The sequence below is a fragment of the Lissotriton helveticus genome, chromosome 2_1, assembly GCF_964261635.1.
Source record: "Lissotriton helveticus chromosome 2_1, aLisHel1.1, whole genome shotgun sequence".
In the NCBI taxonomy this organism is placed as follows: Eukaryota; Metazoa; Chordata; class Amphibia; order Caudata; family Salamandridae; genus Lissotriton; species Lissotriton helveticus.
The window spans coordinates 1,425,219,567-1,425,235,150 of record NC_136059.1 but is presented as its reverse complement, the minus strand read 5'-3'; positions in this window follow the sequence as shown (position 1 = coordinate 1,425,235,150).

Below are 15,584 nucleotides of genomic sequence, written 5' to 3'. Positions count from 1 at the left end.
AACGATGACTCCGGACCTGTCGAACGTTCCCAAAATGGTCAATATGGATGACATTTTAACATTTAATCTTTTGACTCTAAATGACTGTTGGATGTGAATTATGACTTTTTCAACTAAAATAAGGGTGTTTAAAGTCATTTCTGTGCCTGAAATTGGTCAAAATTGAAGATTTTGAGTAAGCAAAACTCCGTAAAAATTGCAAATTTGGTCACTGTGAGGGTTTAAAAAGTGGTTATCCAACATGAGGCACGATCCAATTGACATTTTGAATCATTTTTGGTACAGTTCAAAAAATCAATTTTCTGATCAAAAACGATGACTCTGGACCTGTCTAACGTTCCCAAAATGGACAATATGTATGAAATTGTAGCATTTAATCTTTTGACTCTGAATGATTGTTGGGCGTGAAATATGACTTTTTCAACTAAAATAATTGTGTTTAAAGTTATTTCTGTGCCTGAAATTGGTCAAAATTGAAGCTTCTGAGTAAGCAAAACTCTGTAAAAATGGCAATTTTGGTCACTGTGAGGGTTTAAAAATGTGGTTATCCAACATGAGGCACGATCCAATTGACATTTTGAATTATTTTTGGTACAGTCCAAAAAATCAATTTTCCGATGAAAAACGATGACTCCGGACCTGTCAAACGCTCCCAAAATGGTCAATATGGATGAAATTTTAACATTTAATCTTTTGACTCTGAATGATTGTTGGATGTGAATTATGACTTTTTCAACTAAAATAAGTGTTTTTAAAGTTATTTCTGTGCCTGAAATTGGTCAAAATTGAAGCTTTTGAGTAAGCAAAACTCTGTAAAACTGGCAATTATGGTCACTGTGAGGGTTTAAAAAGTGGTTATCCAACATGAGGCACGATCCAATTGACATTTTGAATCATTTTTGGTACAGTCCAAAAAATCAGTTTTCTGATGAAAAACGATGACTCCGGACCTGTCGAACGTTCCCAAAATGGTCAATATGGATGAAATTTTAACATTTAATCTTCTGACTCTAAATGACTGTTGGATGTGAATAAAGACTTTTTCAACTAAAATAATTGTGTTTAAAGTCATTTCTGTGCCTGAAATTGGTCAAAATTGAAGATTTTGAGTAAGCAAAACTCTGTAAAACTGGCAATTATGGTCACTGTAAGGGTTTAAAAAGTGGTTATCCAACATGAGGCACAATCCCATTGACATTTTTATTCATTTTTGGTACAGGCCAAAAAATAAATTTTCTGATGAAAAACGATGACTGTCGAACGTTCCCAAAATGGATGAAATTGAAGCATTTAATCTTTTGACTCTGAATGATTGTTGGATGTGAATTATGACTTTTTCAACTAAAATAAGTGTGTTTAAAGTTATTTCTGTGCCTGAAATTGGTCAAAATTGAAGCTTCTGAGTAAGCAAAACTCTGTAAAAATGGCAATTTTGGTCACTGTGAGAGTTTAAAAATGTGGTTATCCAACATGAGGCACGATCCAATTGACATTTTGAATTATTTTTGGTAAGTCCAAAAAATCAATTTTCCGATGAAAAACGATGACTCCGTACCTGTCAAACGCTCCCAAAATGGTCAATATGGATGAAATTTTAACATTTTATCTTTTGACTCTAAATGACTGTTCGATGTGAATTATGACTTTTTCAACTAAAATAATTGTGTTTAAAGTCATTTCTGTGCCTGAAATTGGTCAATATTTAAGATTTTGAGTAAGCAAAACTCTGTAAAAACGGCAATTTTGGTTACTGTGAGGGTTTCAAAAGTGGTTATTCAACATGAGGCACGATCCAATTGACATTTTGAATCATTTTTGGTACAGTCCAAAAAATCAATTTTCTGATGAAAAACGATGACTCCGGACCTGTCGAATGTTCCCAAAAAGGTCAATATGGATGAAATTTTAACATTTAATCTTTTGACTCTAAATGACTGTTCGATGTGAATTATGAATTTTTCAACTAAAATAAGTGTGCTTAAAGTCACTTCTGTGCCTGAAATCGGTCAAAATTGAAGCTTTTGAGTAAGCAAAACTCTGTAAAAATTGCAATTTTGGTCACTGTGAGGGTTTAAAAAGTGGTTATCCAAGATGAGGCACGATCCAATTGACATTTTGAATAATTTTTGGTACAGTTAAAAAATCAATTTTCTGATCAAAAACGATGACTGTCGTACGTTCCCAAAATGGTCAAAATGGATGAAATTGAAGCATTTAATCTTTTGACTCTGAATGATTGTTGGATGTGAATTATGACTTTTTCAACTAAAATAAGTGTGTTTAAAGTTATTTCTGTGCCTGAAATTGGTCAAAATTGAAGCTTCTGAGTAAGCAAAACTCTGTAAAAATGGCAATTTTGGTCACTGTGAGAGTTTAAAAATGTGGTTATCCAACATGAGGCACGATCCAATTGACATTTTGAATTATTTTTGGTAAGTCCAAAAAATCAATTTTCCGATGAAAAACGATGACTCCGGACCTGTCAAACGCTCCCAAAATGGTCAATATGGATGAAATTTTAACATTTTATCTTTTGACTCTAAATGACTGTTCGATGTGAATTATGACTTTTTCAACTAAAATAATTGTGTTTAAAGTCATTTCTGTGCCTGAAATTGGTCAATATTTAAGATTTTGAGTAAGCAAAACTCTGTAAAAACGGCAATTTTGGTTACTGTGAGGGTTTCAAAAGTGGTTATTCAACATGAGGCACGATCCAATTGACATTTTGAATCATTTTTGGTACAGTCCAAAAAATCAATTTTCTGATGAAAAACGATGACTCCGGACCTGTCGAATGTTCCCAAAAAGGTCAATATGGATGAAATTTTAACATTTAATCTTTTGACTCTAAATGACTGTTCGATGTGAATTATGAATTTTTCAACTAAAATAAGTGTGCTTAAAGTCACTTCTGTGCCTGAAATCGGTCAAAATTGAAGCTTTTGAGTAAGTAAAACTCTGTAAAAATTGCAATTTTGGTCACTGTGAGGGTTTAAAAAGTGGTTATCCAAGATGAGGCACGATCCAATTGACATTTTGAATAATTTTTGGTACAGTTAAAAAATCAATTTTCTGATCAAAAACGATGACTGTCGAACGTTCCCAAAATGGTCAAAATGGATGAAATTGAAGCATTTAATCTTTTGACTCTGAATGATTGTTGGATGTGAATTATGACTTTTTCAACTAAAATAAGTGTTTTTAAAGTTATTTCTGTGCCTGAAATTGGTCAAAATTGAAGCTTTTGAGTAAGCAAAACTCTGTAAAACTGGCAATTATGGTCACTGTGAGGGTTTAAAAAGTGGTTATCCAACATGAGGCACGATCCAATTGACATTTTGAATCATTTTTGGTACAGTCCAAAAAATCAGTTTTCTGATGAAAAACGATGACTCCGGACCTGTCGAACGTTCCCAAAATGGTCAATATGGATGAAATTTTAACATTTAATCTTTTGACTCTAAATGACTGTTGGATGTGAATAAAGACTTTTTCAACTAAAATAGGTGTGTTTAAAGTCATTTCTGTGCCTGAAATTGGTAAAAATTGAAGATTTTGAGTAAGCAAAACTCTGTAAAAATTGCAATTTTGGTCACTGTGAGGGTTTAAAAAGTGGTTATTCAACATAAGGCACGATCCAATTGACATTTTGAATAATTTTTGGTACAGTTCAAAAAATCAATTTTCTGATCAAAAGCGATGACTCTGGACCTGTCGAACGTTCCCAAAATGGACAATATGGATGAAATTGTAGCATTTAATCTTTTGACTCTGAATGATTGTTGGACATGAAATATGACTTTTTCAACTAAAATAAGTGTGTTTAAAGTTATTTCTGTGCCTGAAATTGGTCAAAATTGAAGCTTTTGAGTAAGCAAAACTCAGTAAAACTGGCAATTATGGTCACTGTAAGGGTTTAAAAAGTGGTTATCCAACATGAGGCACAATCCCATTGACATTTTTATTCATTTTTGGTACAGGCCAAAAAATAAATTTTCTGATGAAAAACGATGACTGTCGAACGTTCCCAAAATGGTCAAAATGGATGAAATTGAAGCATTTAATCTTTTGACTCTGAATGATTGTTGGATGTGAATTATGACTTTTTCAACTAAAATAAGTGTGTTTAAAGTTATTTCTGTGCCTGAAATTGGTCAAAATTGAAGCTTCTGAGTAAGCAAAACTCTGTAAAAATGGCAATTTTGGTCACTGTGAGAGTTTAAAAATGTGGTTATCCAACATGAGGCACGATCCAATTGACATTTTGAATTATTTTTGGTAAGTCCAAAAAATCAATTTTCCGATGAAAAACGATGACTCCGGACCTGTCAAACGCTCCCAAAATGGTCAATATGGATGAAATTTTAACATTTTATCTTTTGACTCTAAATGACTGTTCGATGTGAATTATGACTTTTTCAACTAAAATAATTGTGTTTAAAGTCATTTCTGTGCCTGAAATTGGTCAATATTTAAGATTTTGAGTAAGCAAAACTCTGTAAAAACGGCAATTTTGGTTACTGTGAGGGTTTCAAAAGTGGTTATTCAACATGAGGCACGATCTAATTGACATTTTGAATCATTTTTGGTACAGTCCAAAAAATCAATTTTCTGATGAAAAACGATGACTCCGGACCTGTCGAATGTTCCCAAAAAGGTCAATATGGATGAAATTTTAACATTTAATCTTTTGACTCTAAATGACTGTTCGATGTGAATTATGAATTTTTCAATTAAAATAAGTGTGTTTAAAGTCATTTCTGTGCCTGAAATTGCTCAAAATTGAAGCTTTAGAGTAAGCAAAACTCTGTAAACATTGCAATTTTGGTCACTGTGAGGGTTTAAAAAGTGGTTATTCAACATGAGGCACGATCCAATTGACATTTTTAATCAATTTTGGTACAGGCCAAAAAATCAATTTTCTGATGAAAAACGATGACTCCGGACCTGTCGAACGTTCCCAAAATGGACAATATGGATGAAATTTTAACATTTAATCTTTTGACTCTAAATGACTGTTGGATGTGATTTATGACTTTTTCAACTAAAATAAGTGTGCTTAAAGTCACTTCTGTGCCTGAAATCGGTCAAAATTGAAGCTTTTGAGTAAGCAAAACTCTGTAAAAAGGGCAATTTTGGTCACTGTGAGGGTTTAAAAAGTGGTTATCCAAGATGAGGCACGATCCAATTGACATTTTGAATCATTTTTGGTACAGTTCAAAAAATCCATTTTCTGATCAAAAACGATGACTGTCGAACGTTCCCAAAATGGTCAAAATGGATGAAATTGAAGCATTTAATCTTTTGACTCTGAATGATTGTTGGATGTGAATTATGACTTTTTCAACTAAAATAAGTGTTTTTAAAGTTATTTCTGTGCCTGAAATTGGTCAAAATTGAAGCTTTTGAGTAAGCAAAACTCTGTAAAACTGGCAATTATGGTCACTGTGAGGGTTTAAAAAGTGGTTATCCAACATGAGGCACGATCCAATTGACATTTTGAATTATTTTTGGTACAGTCCAAAAAATCAATTTTCCGATGAAAAACGATGACTCCGGACCTGTCAAACGCTCCCAAAATGGTCAATATGGATGAAATTTTAACATTTAATCTTTTGACTCTGAATGATTGTTGGATGTGAATTATGACTTTTTCAACTAAAATAAGTGTTTTTAAAGTTATTTCTGTGCCTGAAATTGGTCAAAATTGAAGCTTTTGAGTAAGCAAAACTCTGTAAAACTGGCAATTATGGTCACTGTGAGGGTTTAAAAAGTGGTTATCCAACATGAGGCACGATCCAATTGACATTTTGAATCATTTTTGGTACAGTCCAAAAAATCAGTTTTCTGATGAAAAACGATGACTCCGGACCTGTCGAACGTTCCCAAAATGGTCAATATGGATGAAATTTTAACATTTAATCTTCTGACTCTAAATGACTGTTGGATGTGAATAAAGACTTTTTCAACTAAAATAATTGTGTTTAAAGTCATTTCTGTGCCTGAAATTGGTCAAAATTGAAGATTTTGAGTAAGCAAAACTCTGTAAAACTGGCAATTATGGTCACTGTAAGGGTTTAAAAAGTGGTTATCCAACATGAGGCACAATCCCATTGACATTTTTATTCATTTTTGGTACAGGCCAAAAAATAAATTTTCTGATGAAAAACGATGACTGTCGAACGTTCCCAAAATGGATGAAATTGAAGCATTTAATCTTTTGACTCTGAATGATTGTTGGATGTGAATTATGACTTTTTCAACTAAAATAAGTGTGTTTAAAGTTATTTCTGTGCCTGAAATTGGTCAAAATTGAAGCTTCTGAGTAAGCAAAACTCTGTAAAAATGGCAATTTTGGTCACTGTGAGAGTTTAAAAATGTGGTTATCCAACATGAGGCACGATCCAATTGACATTTTGAATTATTTTTGGTAAGTCCAAAAAATCAATTTTCCGATGAAAAACGATGACTCCGTACCTGTCAAACGCTCCCAAAATGGTCAATATGGATGAAATTTTAACATTTTATCTTTTGACTCTAAATGACTGTTCGATGTGAATTATGACTTTTTCAACTAAAATAATTGTGTTTAAAGTCATTTCTGTGCCTGAAATTGGTCAATATTTAAGATTTTGAGTAAGCAAAACTCTGTAAAAACGGCAATTTTGGTTACTGTGAGGGTTTCAAAAGTGGTTATTCAACATGAGGCACGATCCAATTGACATTTTGAATCATTTTTGGTACAGTCCAAAAAATCAATTTTCTGATGAAAAACGATGACTCCGGACCTGTCGAATGTTCCCAAAAAGGTCAATATGGATGAAATTTTAACATTTAATCTTTTGACTCTAAATGACTGTTCGATGTGAATTATGAATTTTTCAACTAAAATAAGTGTGCTTAAAGTCACTTCTGTGCCTGAAATCGGTCAAAATTGAAGCTTTTGAGTAAGCAAAACTCTGTAAAAATTGCAATTTTGGTCACTGTGAGGGTTTAAAAAGTGGTTATCCAAGATGAGGCACGATCCAATTGACATTTTGAATAATTTTTGGTACAGTTAAAAAATCAATTTTCTGATCAAAAACGATGACTGTCGAACGTTCCCAAAATGGTCAAAATGGATGAAATTGAAGCATTTAATCTTTTGACTCTGAATGATTGTTGGATGTGAATTATGACTTTTTCAACTAAAATAAGTGTGTTTAAAGTTATTTCTGTGCCTGAAATTGGTCAAAATTGAAGCTTCTGAGTAAGCAAAACTCTGTAAAAATGGCAATTTTGGTCACTGTGAGAGTTTAAAAATGTGGTTATCCAACATGAGGCACGATCCAATTGACATTTTGAATTATTTTTGGTAAGTCCAAAAAATCAATTTTCCGATGAAAAACGATGACTCCGGACCTGTCAAACGCTCCCAAAATGGTCAATATGGATGAAATTTTAACATTTTATCTTTTGACTCTAAATGACTGTTCGATGTGAATTATGACTTTTTCAACTAAAATAATTGTGTTTAAAGTCATTTCTGTGCCTGAAATTGGTCAATATTTAAGATTTTGAGTAAGCAAAACTCTGTAAAAACGGCAATTTTGGTTACTGTGAGGGTTTCAAAAGTGGTTATTCAACATGAGGCACGATCCAATTGACATTTTGAATCATTTTTGGTACAGTCCAAAAAATCAATTTTCTGATGAAAAACGATGACTCCGGACCTGTCGAATGTTCCCAAAAAGGTCAATATGGATGAAATTTTAACATTTAATCTTTTGACTCTAAATGACTGTTCGATGTGAATTATGAATTTTTCAACTAAAATAAGTGTGCTTAAAGTCACTTCTGTGCCTGAAATCGGTCAAAATTGAAGCTTTTGAGTAAGTAAAACTCTGTAAAAATTGCAATTTTGGTCACTGTGAGGGTTTAAAAAGTGGTTATCCAAGATGAGGCACGATCCAATTGACATTTTGAATAATTTTTGGTACAGTTAAAAAATCAATTTTCTGATCAAAAACGATGACTGTCGAACGTTCCCAAAATGGTCAAAATGGATGAAATTGAAGCATTTAATCTTTTGACTCTGAATGATTGTTGGATGTGAATTATGACTTTTTCAACTAAAATAAGTGTTTTTAAAGTTATTTCTGTGCCTGAAATTGGTCAAAATTGAAGCTTTTGAGTAAGCAAAACTCTGTAAAACTGGCAATTATGGTCACTGTGAGGGTTTAAAAAGTGGTTATCCAACATGAGGCACGATCCAATTGACATTTTGAATCATTTTTGGTACAGTCCAAAAAATCAGTTTTCTGATGAAAAACGATGACTCCGGACCTGTCGAACGTTCCCAAAATGGTCAATATGGATGAAATTTTAACATTTAATCTTTTGACTCTAAATGACTGTTGGATGTGAATAAAGACTTTTTCAACTAAAATAGGTGTGTTTAAAGTCATTTCTGTGCCTGAAATTGGTCAAAATTGAAGATTTTGAGTAAGCAAAACTCTGTAAAAATTGCAATTTTGGTCACTGTGAGGGTTTAAAAAGTGGTTATTCAACATAAGGCACGATCCAATTGACATTTTGAATAATTTTTGGTACAGTTCAAAAAATCAATTTTCTGATCAAAAGCGATGACTCTGGACCTGTCGAACGTTCCCAAAATGGACAATATGGATGAAATTGTAGCATTTAATCTTTTGACTCTGAATGATTGTTGGACATGAAATATGACTTTTTCAACTAAAATAAGTGTGTTTAAAGTTATTTCTGTGCCTGAAATTGGTCAAAATTGAAGCTTTTGAGTAAGCAAAACTCAGTAAAACTGGCAATTATGGTCACTGTAAGGGTTTAAAAAGTGGTTATCCAACATGAGGCACAATCCCATTGACATTTTTATTCATTTTTGGTACAGGCCAAAAAATAAATTTTCTGATGAAAAACGATGACTGTCGAACGTTCCCAAAATGGTCAAAATGGATGAAATTGAAGCATTTAATCTTTTGACTCTGAATGATTGTTGGATGTGAATTATGACTTTTTCAACTAAAATAAGTGTGTTTAAAGTTATTTCTGTGCCTGAAATTGGTCAAAATTGAAGCTTCTGAGTAAGCAAAACTCTGTAAAAATGGCAATTTTGGTCACTGTGAGAGTTTAAAAATGTGGTTATCCAACATGAGGCACGATCCAATTGACATTTTGAATTATTTTTGGTAAGTCCAAAAAATCAATTTTCCGATGAAAAACGATGACTCCGGACCTGTCAAACGCTCCCAAAATGGTCAATATGGATGAAATTTTAACATTTTATCTTTTGACTCTAAATGACTGTTCGATGTGAATTATGACTTTTTCAACTAAAATAATTGTGTTTAAAGTCATTTCTGTGCCTGAAATTGGTCAATATTTAAGATTTTGAGTAAGCAAAACTCTGTAAAAACGGCAATTTTGGTTACTGTGAGGGTTTCAAAAGTGGTTATTCAACATGAGGCACGATCTAATTGACATTTTGAATCATTTTTGGTACAGTCCAAAAAATCAATTTTCTGATGAAAAACGATGACTCCGGACCTGTCGAATGTTCCCAAAAAGGTCAATATGGATGAAATTTTAACATTTAATCTTTTGACTCTAAATGACTGTTCGATGTGAATTATGAATTTTTCAACTAAAATAAGTGTGTTTAAAGTCATTTCTGTGCCTGAAATTGCTCAAAATTGAAGCTTTAGAGTAAGCAAAACTCTGTAAACATTGCAATTTTGGTCACTGTGAGGGTTTAAAAAGTGGTTATTCAACATGAGGCACGATCCAATTGACATTTTTAATCAATTTTGGTACAGGCCAAAAAATCAATTTTCTGATGAAAAACGATGACTCCGGACCTGTCGAACGTTCCCAAAATGGACAATATGGATGAAATTTTAACATTTAATCTTTTGACTCTAAATGACTGTTGGATGTGATTTATGACTTTTTCAACTAAAATAAGTGTGCTTAAAGTCACTTCTGTGCCTGAAATCGGTCAAAATTGAAGCTTTTGAGTAAGCAAAACTCTGTAAAAAGGGCAATTTTGGTCACTGTGAGGGTTTAAAAAGTGGTTATCCAAGATGAGGCACGATCCAATTGACATTTTGAATCATTTTTGGTACAGTTCAAAAAATCCATTTTCTGATCAAAAACGATGACTGTCGAACGTTCCCAAAATGGTCAAAATGGATGAAATTGAAGCATTTAATCTTTTGACTCTGAATGATTGTTGGATGTGAATTATGACTTTTTCAACTAAAATAAGTGTTTTTAAAGTTATTTCTGTGCCTGAAATTGGTCAAAATTGAAGCTTTTGAGTAAGCAAAACTCTGTAAAACTGGCAATTATGGTCACTGTGAGGGTTTAAAAAGTGGTTATCCAACATGAGGCACGATCCAATTGACATTTTGAATTATTTTTGGTACAGTCCAAAAAACTCAATTTTCTGATCAAAAACGATGACTCTGGACCTGTCGAACGTTCCCAAAATGGACAATATGGATGAAATTGTAGCATTTAATCTTTTGACTCTGAATGATTGTTGGACGTGAAATATGACTTTTTCAACTAAAATAAGTGTGTTTAAAGTTATTTCTGTGCCTGAAATTGGTCAAAGTTGAATCTTTTGAGTAAACAAAACTCTGTAAAAATGGCAATTTTGGTCACTGTGAGGGTTTAAAAAGTGGTTATCCAACATGAGGCACGATCCAATTGACATTTTGAATAATTTTTGGTACAGTTCAAAAAATCCATTTTCTGATCAAAAACGATGACTGTCGAACGTTCCCAAAATGGTCAAAATGGATGAAATTGAAGCATTTAATCTTTTGACTCTGAATGATTGTTGGATGTGAATTATGACTTTTTCAACTAAAATAAGTGTTTTTAAAGTTATTTCTGTGCCTGAAATTGGTCAAAATTGAAGCTTTTGAGTAAGCAAAACTCTGTAAAACTGGCAATTATGGTCACTGTGAGGGTTTAAAAAGTGGTTATCCAACATGAGGCACGATCCAATTGACATTTTGAATCATTTTTGGTACAGTCCAAAAAATCAGTTTTCTGATGAAAAACGATGACTCCGGACCTGTCAAACCTTCCCAAAATGGTCAATATGGATGAAATTTTAACATTTAATCTTTTGACTCTAAATGACTGTTGGATGTGAATAAAGACTTTTTCAACTAAAAAATTTGTGTTTAAAGTCATTTCTGTGCCTGAAATTGGTCAAAATTGAAGATTTTGAGTAAGCAAAACTCTGTAAAAATTGCAATTTTGGTCACTGTGAGGGTTTAAAAAGTGGTTATTCAACATGAGGCACGATCCAATTGACATTTTGAATAATTTTTGGTACAGTCCAAAAAATCAATTTTCTGATCAAAAACGATGACTCTGGACCTGTCGAACGTTCCCAAAATGGACAATATGGATGAAATTGTAGCATTTAATCTTTTGACTCTGAAGGATTGTTGGACGTGAAATATGACTTTTTCAACTAAAATAAGTGTGTTTAAAGTTATTTCTGTGCCTGAAATTGGTCAAAATTGAAGCTTTTGAGTAAGCAAAACTCAGTAAAACTGGCAATTATGGTCACTGTGAGGGTTTAAAAAGTGGTTATCCAACATGAGGCACGATCCTATTGACATTTTTATTCATTTTTGGTACAGGCCAAAAAATAAATTTTCTGATGAAAAACGATGACTGTCGAACGTTCCCAAAATGGTCAAAATGGATGAAATTGAAGCATTTAATCTTTTGACTCTGAATGATTGTTCGATGTGAATTATGACTTTTTCAACTAAAATAAGTGTGTTTAAAGTTATTTCTGTGCCTGAAATTGGTCAAAATTGAAGCTTCTGAGTAAGCAAAACTCTGTAAAAATGGCAATTTTGGTCACTGTGAGGGTTTAAAAATGTGGTTATCCAACATGAGGCACGATCCAATTGACATTTTGAATTATTTTTGGTAAGTCCAAAAAATCAATTTTCCGATGAAAAACGATGACTCCGGACCTGTCAAACGCTCCCAAAATGGTCAATATGGATGAAATTTTAACATTTTATCTTTTGACTCTAAATGACTGTTCGATGTGAATTATGACTTTTTCAACTAAAATAATTGTGTTAAAAGTCATTTATGTGCCTGAAATTGGTCAATATTTAAGATTTTGAGTAAGCAAAACTCTGTAAAAACGGCAATTTTGGTTACTGTGAGGGTTTAAAAAGTGGTTATCCAACATGAGGCACGATCCAATTGACATTTTGAATTATTTTTGGTACAGTCCAAAAAATCAATTTTCCGATGAAAAACGATGACTCCGGACCTGTCAAACGCTCCCAAAATGGTCAATATGGATGAAATTTTAACATTTAATCTTTTGACTCTAAATGACTGTTGGATGTGAATTATGACTTTTTCAACAAAAATAAGTGTGTTTAAAGTCATTTCTGTGCCTGAAATTGGTCAAAATTGAAGATTTTGAGTAAGCAAAACTCCGTAAAAATTGCAAATTTGGTCACTGTGAGGGTTTAAAAAGTGGTTATCCAACATGAGGCACGATCCAATTGACATTTTGAATAATTTTTGGTACAGTTCAAAAAATCAATTTTCTGATCAAAAACGATGACTCTGGACCTGTCGAACGTTCCCAAAATGGACAATATGTATGAAATTGTAGCATTTAATCTTTTGACTCTGAATGATTGTTGGGCGTGAAATATGACTTTTTCAACTAAAATAATTGTGTTTAAAGTTATTTCTGTGCCTGAAATTGGTCAAAATTGAAGCTTCTGAGTAAGCAAAACTCTGTAAAAATGGCAATTTTGGTCACTGTGAGGGTTTAAAAATGTGGTTATCCAACATGAGGCACGATCCAATTGACATTTTGAATTATTTTTGGTACAGTCTAAAAAATCAATTTTCCGATGAAAAACGATGACTCCGGACCTGTCAAACGCTCCCAAAATGGTCAATATGGATGAAATTTTAACATTTTATCTTTTGACTCTAAATGACTGTTCGATGTGAATTATGACTTTTTCAACTAAAATAATTGTGTTTAAAGTCATTTATGTGCCTGAAATTGGTCAATATTTAAGATTTTGAGTAAGCAAAACTCTGTAAAAACGGCAATTTTGGTTACTGTGAGGGTTTAAAAAGTGGTTATCCAACATGAGGCACGATCCAATTGATATTTTGAATCATTTTTGGTACAGTCCAAAAAATCAACTTTATGATGAAAAACGATGACTCCGGACCTGTCGAACGTTCCCAAAATGGTCAATATGGATGACATTTTAACATTTAATCTTTTGACTCTAAATGACTGTTGGATGTGAATTATGACTTTTTCAACAAAAATAAGTGTGTTTAAAGTCATTTCTGTGCCTGAAATTGGTCAAAATTGAAGATTTTGAGTAAGCAAAACTCCGTAAAAATTGCAAATTTGGTCACTGTGAGGGTTTAAAAAGTGGTTATCCAACATGAGGCACAATCCAATTGACATTTTGAATCATTTTTGGTACAGTTCAAAAAATCAATTTTCTGATCAAAAACGATGACTCTGGACCTGTCGAACGTTCCCAAAATGGACAATATGTATGAAATTGTAGCATTTAATCTTTTGACTCTGAATGATTGTTGGGCGTGAAATATGACTTTTTCAACTAAAATAATTGTGTTTAAAGTTATTTCTGTGCCTGAAATTGGTCAAAATTGAAGCTTCTGAGTAAGCAAAACTCTGTAAAAATGGCAATTTTGGTCACTGTGAGGGTTTAAAAAGTGGTTATCCAACATGAGGCACGATCCAATTGACATTTTGAATTATTTTTGGTACAGTCCAAAAAACTCAATTTTCTGATCAAAAACGATGACTCTGGACCTGTCGAACGTTCCCAAAATGGACAATATGGATGAAATTGTAGCATTTAATCTTTTGACTCTGAATGATTGTTGGACGTGAAATATGACTTTTTCAACTAAAATAAGTGTGTTTAAAGTTATTTCTGTGCCTGAAATTGGTCAAAGTTGAAGCTTTTGAGTAAACAAAACTCTGTAAAAATGGCAATTTTGGTCACTGTGAGGGTTTAAAAAGTGGTTATCCAACATGAGGCACAATCCAATTGACATTTTGAATCATTTTTGGTACAGTTCAAAAAATCCATTTTCTGATCAAAAACGATGACTGTCGAACGTTCCCAAAATGGTCAAAATGGATGAAATTGAAGCATTTAATCTTTTGACTCTGAATGATTGTTGGATGTGAATTATGACTTTTTCAACTAAAATAAGTGTGTTTAAAGTTATTTCTGTGCCTGAAATTGGTCAAAGTTGAAGCTTTTGAGTAAACAAAACTCTGTAAAAATGGCAATTTTGGTCACTGTGAGGGTTTAAAAAGTGGTTATCCAACATGAGGCACGATCCAATTGACATTTTGAATAATTTTTGGTACAGTTCAAAAAATCAATTTTCTGATCAAAAACGATGACTCTGGACCTGTCGAACGTTCCCAAAATGGACAATATGTATGAAATTGTAGCATTTAATCTTTTGACTCTGAATGATTGTTGGGCGTGAAATATGACTTTTTCAACTAAAATAATTGTGTTTAAAGTTATTTCTGTGCCTGAAATTGGTCAAAATTGAAGCTTCTGAGTAAGCAAAACTCTGTAAAAATGGCAATTTTGGTCACTGTGAGGGTTTAAAAATGTGGTTATCCAACATGAGGCACGATCCAATTGACATTTTGAATTATTTTTGGTACAGTCTAAAAAATCAATTTTCCGATGAAAAACGATGACTCCGGACCTGTCAAACGCTCCCAAAATGGTCAATATGGATGAAATTTTAACATTTTATCTTTTGACTCTAAATGACTGTTCGATGTGAATTATGACTTTTTCAACTAAAATAATTGTGTTTAAAGTCATTTATGTGCCTGAAATTGGTCAATATTTAAGATTTTGAGTAAGCAAAACTCTGTAAAAACGGCAATTTTGGTTACTGTGAGGGTTTAAAAAGTGGTTATCCAACATGAGGCACGATCCAATTGATATTTTGAATCATTTTTGGTACAGTCCAAAAAATCAACTTTATGATGAAAAACGATGACTCCGGACCTGTCGAACGTTCCCAAAATGGTCAATATGGATGACATTTTAACATTTAATCTTTTGACTCTAAATGACTGTTGGATGTGAATTATGACTTTTTCAACAAAAATAAGTGTGTTTAAAGTCATTTCTGTGCCTGAAATTGGTCAAAATTGAAGATTTTGAGTAAGCAAAACTCCGTAAAAATTGCAAATTTGGTCACTGTGAGGGTTTAAAAAGTGGTTATCCAACATGAGGCACAATCCAATTGACATTTTGAATCATTTTTGGTACAGTTCAAAAAATCAATTTTCTGATCAAAAACGATGACTCTGGACCTGTCGAACGTTCCCAAAATGGACAATATGTATGAAATTGTAGCATTTAATCTTTTGACTCTGAATGATTGTTGGGCGTGAAATATGACTTTTTCAACTAAAATAATTGTGTTTAAAGTTATTTCTGTGCCTGAAATTG